Source organism: Nematolebias whitei, chromosome 9 (assembly GCF_014905685.2).
Source record: "Nematolebias whitei isolate Nwh7 chromosome 9, NemWhi1, whole genome shotgun sequence".
Taxonomy (NCBI): Eukaryota; Metazoa; Chordata; class Actinopteri; order Cyprinodontiformes; family Rivulidae; genus Nematolebias; species Nematolebias whitei.
Genome location: NC_056506.1, coordinates 27,016,811 through 27,027,464, shown reverse-complemented (window position 1 = coordinate 27,027,464; position 10,654 = coordinate 27,016,811).

Below are 10,654 nucleotides of genomic sequence, written 5' to 3'. Positions count from 1 at the left end.
TTAAATCAGCACACGTCCAGGCCCGTCTTAATAATAATAATAATCATTTTATTTAAAAAGCGCCTTTCATGACACCCAAGGACACTTTACAGTAAGAACAAAGATCAACAGGAATAAATTACATAAAGAATATAAAATGCGTAAAGAATATAAAATACATACAGAATATAAAATGCGTAAAGAATATAAAATACATACAGCAAAGTTAAGGATAAGCGAGTCTAAAGAGATGTGTTTTCAGAGCAGTCTTGAATAGAGAAAGAGAGGTGGTGTTTCTTAAGTCAGGGGGTAGAGAGTTCCAGAGATGAGGAGCAGAGCAGGTGAAGGCCCTGCTCCCCATGGTGGAGAGGCGGGCAGAGGGTACATGGAGGTGCAGTGAAGAGGAGGATCTGAGAGAGCGAGAGGGGATGGAGATGTGTAGGAGGTCAGATAGGTACGGAGGGGCAAGGTTGTGGATAGCTTTGAAAGTGAGAAGAAGAATTTTGAAGACGATGCGTGATTTAACCGGGAGCCAGTGGAGCTGCTGCAGGACTGGAGTGATGTGGTTATAGGAGGAGGTTTGAGTGATGACATGAGCAGCTGAGTTCTGGACCAATTCTAGCTTCTGGAGAGATTTGTTGGGGAGGCCATAAAGGGAGTTGCAGTAGTCAATCCGAGAAGTCACAAGACTGTGCACAAGGATGGCTGTGGAGCGGGGTGTGAGAGAAGGGCGGAGACGGTTAATATTTCTGAGATGGAAATAGGCAGACCGAGTGACGTTGTTGATGTGTGAAGTGAAGGAGAGAGTGGTGTCGAGGATGACACCAAGACTCTTGACCTGAGGCGAGGGGGATAGCAGGGAGTTGTTAAGGGGGGATGAGAAGATTTTCTGATTTTGAAAGAGAGTTTTTGGTACCGACAAGAATGATTTCTGTTTTGTTACTGTTTAGTTGTAGGAAGTTGTTAGAAAACCAGTGATTTCGCTCATTGAGACAGTAGGTGAGGATGGAGGGTGGGTGGGCGGAGTTTGGTTTTGTTGACAGGTAGAGCTGTGTGTCATCAGCATAACAGTGAAAATGGACACCAAATTTACGGAAGATGTGACCTAGAGGAAGGAGGTAAATGATGAAGAGGAGGGGTCCGAGGACAGAGCCTTGGGGGACACCCATGAAGACGGGGGAAGACTGGGAATGAAAGGATTTGAGCTGAATGAATTGAGTGCGGTCAGAGAGATATGATTTGAACCAGTCTTAAGTTTGCCCATGACCATTTGGATGATCCAGAGGAGTCATGGGAGAAAGTTCTGTGGTCAGATGAGACCAAAATAGAACTTTTTGGTCTTAATTCCACTCGCTGTGTTTGGAGGACGAAGAATGATGAGTACCATCCCCAAAACACCATCCCTATTGTGAAGCATGGGGGTGGAAGCATCATGCTTTGGGGTGTTTTTCTGCACATGGGACAGGACAACTGCACTGTATTAAGGAGAGGATGACAAAGGCCATGTAGTGAGAGATTTTGGAGAACAACCTCCTCCCCTCAGTCTGAGCATTGAAGATGGGTCGTGGCTGGGTCTTCCAACATGACAATGACCCGAAGCACACAGCCAGGAGAACCAAGGAGTGGCTCCGTAAGAAGCATATCAAGGTTCTGGAGTGGCCTAGCCAGTCTCCAGACCTAAACCCTATAGAAAATATTTGGAGGGAGCTCAAACTCCGTGTTTCTCAGTGACAGCCCAGAAACCTGGCTGATCTAGAGAAGATGTGTGGAGGAATGGTCCAAACTCTCTGCTGCAGTGTGAGCACACCTGATGACAAACTACAGGAAACCTTTGACCTCTGTAACTGCAAACAAAAACTACTGTACCAAATATTAACATTGATTTTCACAGGTGATCAAATACTTATTTGCAGCAGTAACACACAAATAAATTATTAAAAAAATAATGCATTGTGATTTCCAGATTATTATTTTTTTTAGATTATGTCTCTCACAGTGGACATGCACCTAAGATAAAAATTTCAGACCCCTCCATGATTTCTAAGTGGGAGAACTTGTAAAGTTGCAGGGTGTTCAAATACTTATTTTCCTCACTGTATGTTAAATGGGTACAACCATTAAAAACTGGTATTAATGGTTGTATTTTTAATTATTTCTATCCGTAACATGCTTTTTTAATCTTTCCTCCAATAGAAAATACACCTGGGACGCTTGGGTGTTCTCCTTCCTGTCCTCTTAAACCCAGATGGTCGCTCGTTCTGAACCTGTTCTGCTGGAGGATTCTTCCTGTTAAAAGAGAGTTTTTCCTTTCCACTGTTGTCAGTGTGCTTGCTCAGGATGGGAGACTGTAACTGAAGATTCACTTTAATCAGCTGGCTTCCTTAGATATATTTGACTGATTGGCTTTTTATGTAAATGACTGTTTTTGTACAGTGCCCTGAGACGTCTGTTGTGACTTGGCTCTACAGTGGTGCTTGAAAGTTTGTGAAGTCTTAAGAATTTTCAATATTTTTACATAAATATGACCTAAACATCAGATTTTCACACAAATCCTAAATGTAGATCAAGATAATCCAGTTAAACAAGACAAGATTATTATACTTGGTCATGTATTTATTGAGTAAAATAAATGTTTGTGCATGTTTGTGCTGTTCAATGTTTTATGTTATGAGTGCTTAGTGTATATTTAGTTGATGTTTTTCTTAGTTCATATCTTAGATGTTATTACTGTTTTTCTTTTACATTTTATTGTTGGATGTAACTGGGACCCTGTGTACATAATTTCGCTCCACCACATGTACCACATGAGGTGCGAATGACAATAAAGAAACTCTGACTCTAAAAATGATCCATTATTACATATTTGTGAGTGGTAAAAGTATGTGAACCTTTGCTTTCAGTACCTGGTGTGACGACCCCCCCCCCCCCCCCCCCCGGTGCATCAATACCTACAACTAAACATTTCTGGTAATTGGTGATCAGTTCTGCTTGGAGGAAGTCTATACAGAACATCTTAAACTCTGGGATGATGGTGGGTTTCACCTACATGAGGTTCACATACTTTTACCACTCACAAATATGTAATATTGGATCATTTTCCTCAATAAATAAATGACCAAGTATAATAATTTTTGTCTCTTTTGTTTAACTGGGTTCTCTTTATCTACTTTTAGGACTTGTGTGAAAATCTGATGTTTTAGCTCAAATTGATACAGAACTATAGAAACTTCTTTAGGGTTCACAAACTTTCAAGTATCACTGTATATAAATAAACTGAATTAAATTGATTTGAATGGTAATGAAAGAGTTGACACCTTGCAAAAACTGGCAGCCACTTCAAAGGACCAGAGCCTGTTGCATTTCAACGACAGAACTGCTCTTCAGGTCTGGATTAGTCGTCAACACTCAATATGCTGGAGGGGGCTGACGGATTGTTCCACAGGATCGTATTAAAGCTCCAAATCCAAGGTTTGGGAAGAGATCGTCCTGACAAGGAAAACACCGGAGGGAGTTCAAATCGGGCACAACTTGTTCAACTGCCACAAAATGGTGATGGACTCATGACAACTGGTCTGTGTGATGCCTGTGGCATTGAATTAGAGACTTCCTACCCTTCACGGATCCCAAGAAGCTCAGAACACTGAGTGCTTCAAATTTGGTGTCTTTCCCAGGGACACAAATGTTTGAATAATGCTCACTGTCTTTGGGGAGAGCACCTACAAGGTCCCATACGGGTTCTTCATCCTCTTACAAATAGCAATACGAATAGGGTGACCTATAAGAGTGGAGGCAAGAGTACGAAGGTAGGCTACAGTATATTCTGCAAAGAAGTGGTAACCTGAGGGAGATCGGGGACTGTAAATCTGGGGTAGGTAGACTAGTGTGTAACAATTACAAGTCTTTGCATTTAGCAAAAGTTTAATACAAAGCGCCTTTCTATTTAGATAGCAACTGAAGGAGAGCTATTTTTCCAGATGTTTACTGGCTCTTCATGAGCTCACTGCTAGTAAATTTAGGAAAACAGCCTTTAGAGTTCACTTGCTAATAATTACAACACAGTGCTGCACATTTCCAGCACCGTCTTGATCCGACTTATCTTTAGGTCAGCACACAGTGAGTGGTAACACCAGCGATGGTGCTAACAGGTGGCTCTTTTAGACTCATCCTAAATCTTGTTCTTTTGGATGAATTGCTTAGGAACCAGAGCAGATGTTTGCTGAACAGCTGATCCAGGTCCGATCTGATTTCATGATGAAGGTGCCTTAAATAAACAAATCTATACCTCAGTGAGGAGAGGGTAACATTTTTATGACCTTAAACTGAGAAGCACTTATATTACTGTAATTTTACCTTGAGAACTTTCAGAAAAATGCAATTTGGTCCAAATTTTAAGGCTTTTATTTGGAAACTTGACTGTATTGTAAGGTCCTGGGCAAATGTTTTTCACTAGGGAACTAAGGAATTACTGTAATTTTTGGCAAATGTAATTTAAACCCAGTGCCCAGATTTCCAAAAACCAAAACAATTCAATGGGGACAAGATAAAAAGGTCAGGGTCCCCAGTGGTAATAACTGAAACTCCCAATGATCCAAAGGTCTATAACCCAGTGGCGTGGACTCCAGTCATATGACTTGGACTTGAGTCTGACTCGAGTCATTAATATTATGACTTTAGACTTGACTTGAAAAAATGTTCAAAGACTTATGATTTGACTTGGACACCAATGACTTGGGACCTGACTTGGACCTCGACCTGTTAACTTGAAAAGACTTGATATTTTACTCATAAAGTAAAGTTTAAAAACTGCAGTGAAGTTAGTTCTAGGTTGGATATTCAAGCTCCGTGGATTCAGCGGTGTCTTCGGCTCGTTCAATCCGATGCAGGCAGCTTGTTTTCGGACAGATGCGTTCAGTCTGCCCCCTCCTCAGAGGTGCAATGGTTCACTTAGGGACTGTCAATAAATTACAAAACCAATATAGCAAGGCTCTAACCCCCACCATCTGCTCCCCAGGGTGCCCTAGATAGCATCTCTCTGCTCCACACAGAGAGCTGTGGTAGCTCGGTGATCTGTGGTTGCATCAGGAAGAGCATCTGATGGAGGTAGTTGGAGTGAGGACAGAGGATGCAGAGGACAGAGTGAGATGGAGGAGGATGCTTCACTGTGGTGACCCCTGAAGAGGGAAAAGACAAAAATAGAAGAAGAATTAACCGCTTGGGTGACTATTTAAATCCCATTATTATGAATGCACATATGCATATTATCAAAAGTAAAAAATAACTTTTTAAAATGTTTTATTTTATTGTAAAAGTTTCACACAAAAAAAACAATTAAACAGCTCATCCTGATGCATGCTCAATAATTAAACAGCTCCTTTTTATGCTTCCTGAGAACTTTTATTTGGTGTCTAAGTAACTGCAGACTTAAATATTGACATGGCTGTTGAGTCAATTTATTGTCAGTGTATAAAGATATAATTAATTTAGTGTTTAGATGTGCTTGTGAAAGTCGGAGAGGAAGAAACTTCGCCTCATTTTCATCTCTCTGCAGCTTCAACTTTGTCGCATTCACTGTACCTCGGAAATAAGAAATACACACGCTTTTATCGTTTCTCATAGTTTTATTAATTGCGAATCATTCGTCTTATATTTTGTTGTCAATTTAAAACGTGTAATGAAATTTGTAAGACTAATTCAGTTCATAATAAAAAAAGATAATTTCTACATTTTTTTTACTTAGACGATAGTTTTAAATTACAATATTTTATTCTGCACTTAAATGCAACGTTAGCAACGTCAAATTTGATGGTGTATGTTTAAAATTAGCCAATCAGTCAGTTATTGATGTTATCTTCCTTAAATGACAATATATATATAATATATTATATATATATAAATAAAAAAATCCGGTTGAATCAAACCAGTGTGAAGCTCAAAGTTTGTGACAGAAATAGGTCACAAGTATTGGTTTGTCTGGTTAGCCAACTCTAAAACATGGTGCCTCGTTGAGCCTTGGAGAGTTCACCTCTACAGACGAAGGAAACTGTGAGTATTTAAACACTGCTCTGCGCGTTTAAAGTTTGCTGAGTGTTTCTTGTAAGGCTAGGCTATATTTAAAACTTCAAATATATAACACAGTGGAAAAACACGAGAAATGGAGCCAGACTTTAACGGTTTACTGAAGTTTGGATGAGAGTTGGACTTTCTGGAGGGGGTCCGTTGTTGTCCCGTGTTACCATAGTAACAATCATTTTGATGGTGCACATGTGTCAAACTCAACGTCCGGGGGTCAAATGTGGCCCTCGTTGACATCTTACCTGGCCCCCAAGATGATATTTTAAATGTAAAATACTTTTTACTTTAATTTTTTCAGTAATCTTTGATTATGATGTTAAAAGTGCAGCAGAGAACATCAAATGAGACCAATCAAACTCTTGTTGAGGAACCTGCAACCAAGAGAAGATGTTACATACAGTGCCTTGCGAAAGTATTCAACCACCTTGAACTTTTCAACCTTTTGCCACATTTCAGGCTTCAAACATAAAGATATAAAATTTTAATTTTTTGTGAAGAATCAACAACAAGTGGGACACAATCGTGAAGTGGAATGAAATTTATTGTATGTGTCAAACTTTTTTAACAAATAAAAAACTGAAAAGTGCGGCGTGCAATATTATCCGGCCCCCTTGCGTTAATACTTTGTAGCTCCGCCTTTTGCTGCAGTTCCAGCTGCAAGTCTCTTGGGGTTTGTCTCTATCAGTGTTGAACATGGAGACACTGAAATTCTTGCCCATTCTTTCTTGCAAAACAGCTCGAGCTCAGTGAGGTTGGATGGAGAGCGTTTGTGAACAGCAGTCTTCAGCTCTTTCCACAGATTCTTGATTGGATTCAGGTCTGGACTTTGACTTGGCCATTCCAACACCTGGATACGTTTATTTGTGAACCATTCCATTGTAGATTTGACTTTATGTTTTGGATCATTGTCTTGTTGGAAGATAAATCTCCGTCCCAGTCTCAGGTCTCTTGCAGACTCAAACAGGTTTTCTTCCAGAATGGTCCAGTATTTGGCCCCATCCATCTTCCCATCAATTCTGACCATCTTCCCTGTCCCTGCTGACGAAAAGCAGGCCCAAACCATGATGCTGCCACCACCATGTTTGACAGTGGGGATGGTGTGTTCAGGGTGATGAGCTGTGCTGCTTTTACGCCAAACATATCATTTTGCATTGTGGCCAAACAGTTGGATTTTGGTTTCATGTGACCAGAGCACCTTCTTCCACATGTTTGGTGTCTCCCAGGTGCTTGTGTCAAACTTTAAACTACACTTTTTATGGATATCTTTGAGAAATGGCTTTCTTCTTGCCACTCTTCCATAAAGGCCAGATTTGTGCAGTGTACGACTGATTGTTGTCCTATGGACAGACTCTCCCACCTCAGCTGTAGATCTCTGCAGTTCATCCAGAGTGATCATGGGCCTCTTGGCTCATCTCTGATCAGTCTTCTCCTTGTTCCAGATGAAAGTTTAGAGGGACGGCCGGGTCTTGGTAGATTTGCAGTGGTCTGATACTCCTTCCATTTCAATATGATTGCTTGCACAGTGCTCCTTGGGATGTTTAAAGCTTGGGAAATCTTTTTGTATCCAAATCCAGCTTTAAACTTCTCCACAACAGTATCTCGGACCTGCCTGGTGTGTTCCTTGGTCTTCATGATGCTCTCTGCACTTTGAACAGAACCCTGAGACTATCACAGAGCAGGTGCATTTATACGGAGACTTGATTACACACAGGTGGATTCTATTTATCTTCATCAGTCATTTGGGACAACATTGGATCATTCATAGATCCTCACTGAACTTCTGGAGTGAGTTTGCTGCACTGAAAGTAAAGGGGCCAAATAATATTACACGCCCCACTTTTCAGTTTTTTATTTGTTAAAAAAGTTTGACACATCCAATAAATTTCATTCCACTTCACGATTGTGTCCCACTTGTTGTTGATTCTTCACAAAAAATTCAAATTTTATATCTTTATGTTGGAAGCCTGAAATGTGGCAAAAGGTTGAAAAGTTCAAGGGGCTGAATACTTTCACAAGGCACTGTAAGTTTAGTTAATGTAGATTCTGAAACTGGCGCTTAGTTTGTAAAGGGTTTTAATTTTGGCCCCCTTTTGTAAGTGGGTTTGACACCCCTGGATTGATATTTAGTCTATTCTGAAGTGGTTCTGTGTAAATGTTATGAAGAATGAATATCTTACCTGCTCAAGCTCTTGAGCTCAGTGGAGAGCTCAGTGGTGAGCTGTGAGAGCCTTCAACGTAGTCGGAGAAGGCCCTCAGGAGACCCAAGAGTCAAGAAATTGAACATTAAAAAGTTAAATTATTTTATTACAATAAAAAATGGGGAAATAATGCATTTGACAGTGTGAGCTCGTTTCTGTTTTCTGTCTCAGTTTGCAAGTGGAAGTTCAGTAGTCCCTCGTTTATCATGGGGGATCCGTACCCTGAAGCCCCGCGATAAGTGAAAAGTCTTGAAGTAGGAATAAGTAGTAAGTGTTTTAAACCCTTCCCACACTCTTGCAATATTCTAAATGTTTCTAAAACTCTAAAAGAGCTCAGAATGTCATGATTTCAGCTCCCTGCCTCCTCTGCTCTTTGCCACCTGCCAGCGATCCTGGCCACGCCCACTTCTCCGCTCTGCATGGAGAACAGCTGATCAGCTGCCGCAGGAAGTTTATTCTGCAGTGTGGGCTGCACAAAGGTGCAACAGGTGCTAAATAATTTAAAATAATTGATTTTAAATAAGGCAGCATGGTGGCGCAACCGGTAGAGCTGCTGCCTCTCAGTGAGCAGGTCCTTGGTTCAAACCCCGGTCCAGGGGCCTTTCTGGGTGGGGATGGCATGTTCTCTCCGTGCATGCGTGGGTTTTCTCCGGGTACTCCGGTTTCCTCCCACAGACCAAAAACATGCATGTTAGACTGATTGGTAACTCTAAAATTGTCTCTAGGTGTGAGTGAGAGAGTGAATGGTTGTCTCGTTTGTCTCTGTCCCTGTGATGGACTGGAGACATGTCCAGGGTGTACCCTGCCTCTTGCACCATGATAGCTGGATAAGGGCACTGGTGACCCCCGTGACCCAAAATGGAAGAAGTGGGTAAAAAGATAATGGATGGATGGATTTAAAATAAAAATTTCATGCCGATCGTGCGGCTCATCCATCAGTCAGCCAGTTGTGTGTCATGTCCAGTCTTATTTTGAAAAACCACGATAGAGCGAGTCCGCGATAAACGAACTGCGAAGTAGCGAGGGACTACTGCATACACATATATCCTCCCCCTTTCTACACATAGGGCAATAAAATTAATCCCGCACCACAATAAACACTTTAATATTTCTGTCTCCACCTGACCTGTTTAGATCGTAATTGTTGGTATTTTTATATTCTCTGTTATTTTTTATATCTTGTGTGATTCATTGTCTATGTTCCTTTGTATTGAAACTCTGGCACAACAATTTCCTGCGGGATCAATAAAGTTCTATCTTATCATATATATATATGTATATAACACGTAAAAATATGATAATAGGTTGATATGACTATAATAACAGTGATATAAAATCCTTCTATATGACATTTGTATTTCCACATGCTATCAACCTGTATCAGATCATCAGTAATGTACAGTTAGTTGTGATGCAGTTGACTTTTCTCCACTTTTCACACCCATGCAGTGGGACTCTGTTTGGCTTCTGTTTTAAAAGCAGCATTTTATATTTATAGTACCAGTAAAAGTAAAACATTAAAGTTTAGAGTATGTGCAGGAAGCAGCCGTGCTTTGCATGAAAATAAACCTCAAATTTAATGTATCAGTAGTATAAGTATGTATTTATAAAAATTGTGTTGACAGTACCCCAGAAGTTTCTCACACCCAGGGGTACACCCACTTGATTCCTCCTGTTACATATGGTGTTAAATTTGACAGAAGTCTGTTTTCCACAGCGCAGTTTGACCTTTTTGTGACGTTATCGCCCCCTGCACAGCCTGCAGAGGGAAGAGCAGAGAGGAGGGAGGGAGTGGAAAGAGCGCAACTAAGGCAACTCATTTACAAGCAACTTACAATCTACACACGTTAGGTTGGTAGAAAGATTGGAGAAATCCTTTTTCACACCATCACAGATCTCGTGGAAGCAGGAACCCTCCTTCAACTCTACGGTTTTGACTCTTACATCGAGGACTCACTGCAAGTTTTTCACTTCCATGCAGGTGCGGTAAAAGGAGACCTGAAAGTAATAAAATAAAAGTTTACAGAGCAGAGAAGACACAGTGAAGACTCAGAGACCTTGTTGAATCTACGCGCACAGTTTTATTTTTTTATTTTTTGAATAGCTGGTAAGTATTTGTATGATTATTTGAATGAAAGTATGAGGTTTCTTGTCCCTCACTGCCAGTTGGCTGGCCTCGGAGCGTCAAATCTGTTTATACAAACTGACTTTGAAAATGTGTTTGCTTGCTGGTTTTGCTTTCACGGAGCTAGTTTTATAAGCAGCAGAATTAGAAGAGTGGGACTTTGTGCTTCAATCTGCTGTGGCTATAATCTAGAGAGATAACTAACTGAACCTGTAAAACACACACACACACACACACACACACACACAAACACAACCCTCCGAGAAAAGCCAACTGGCAG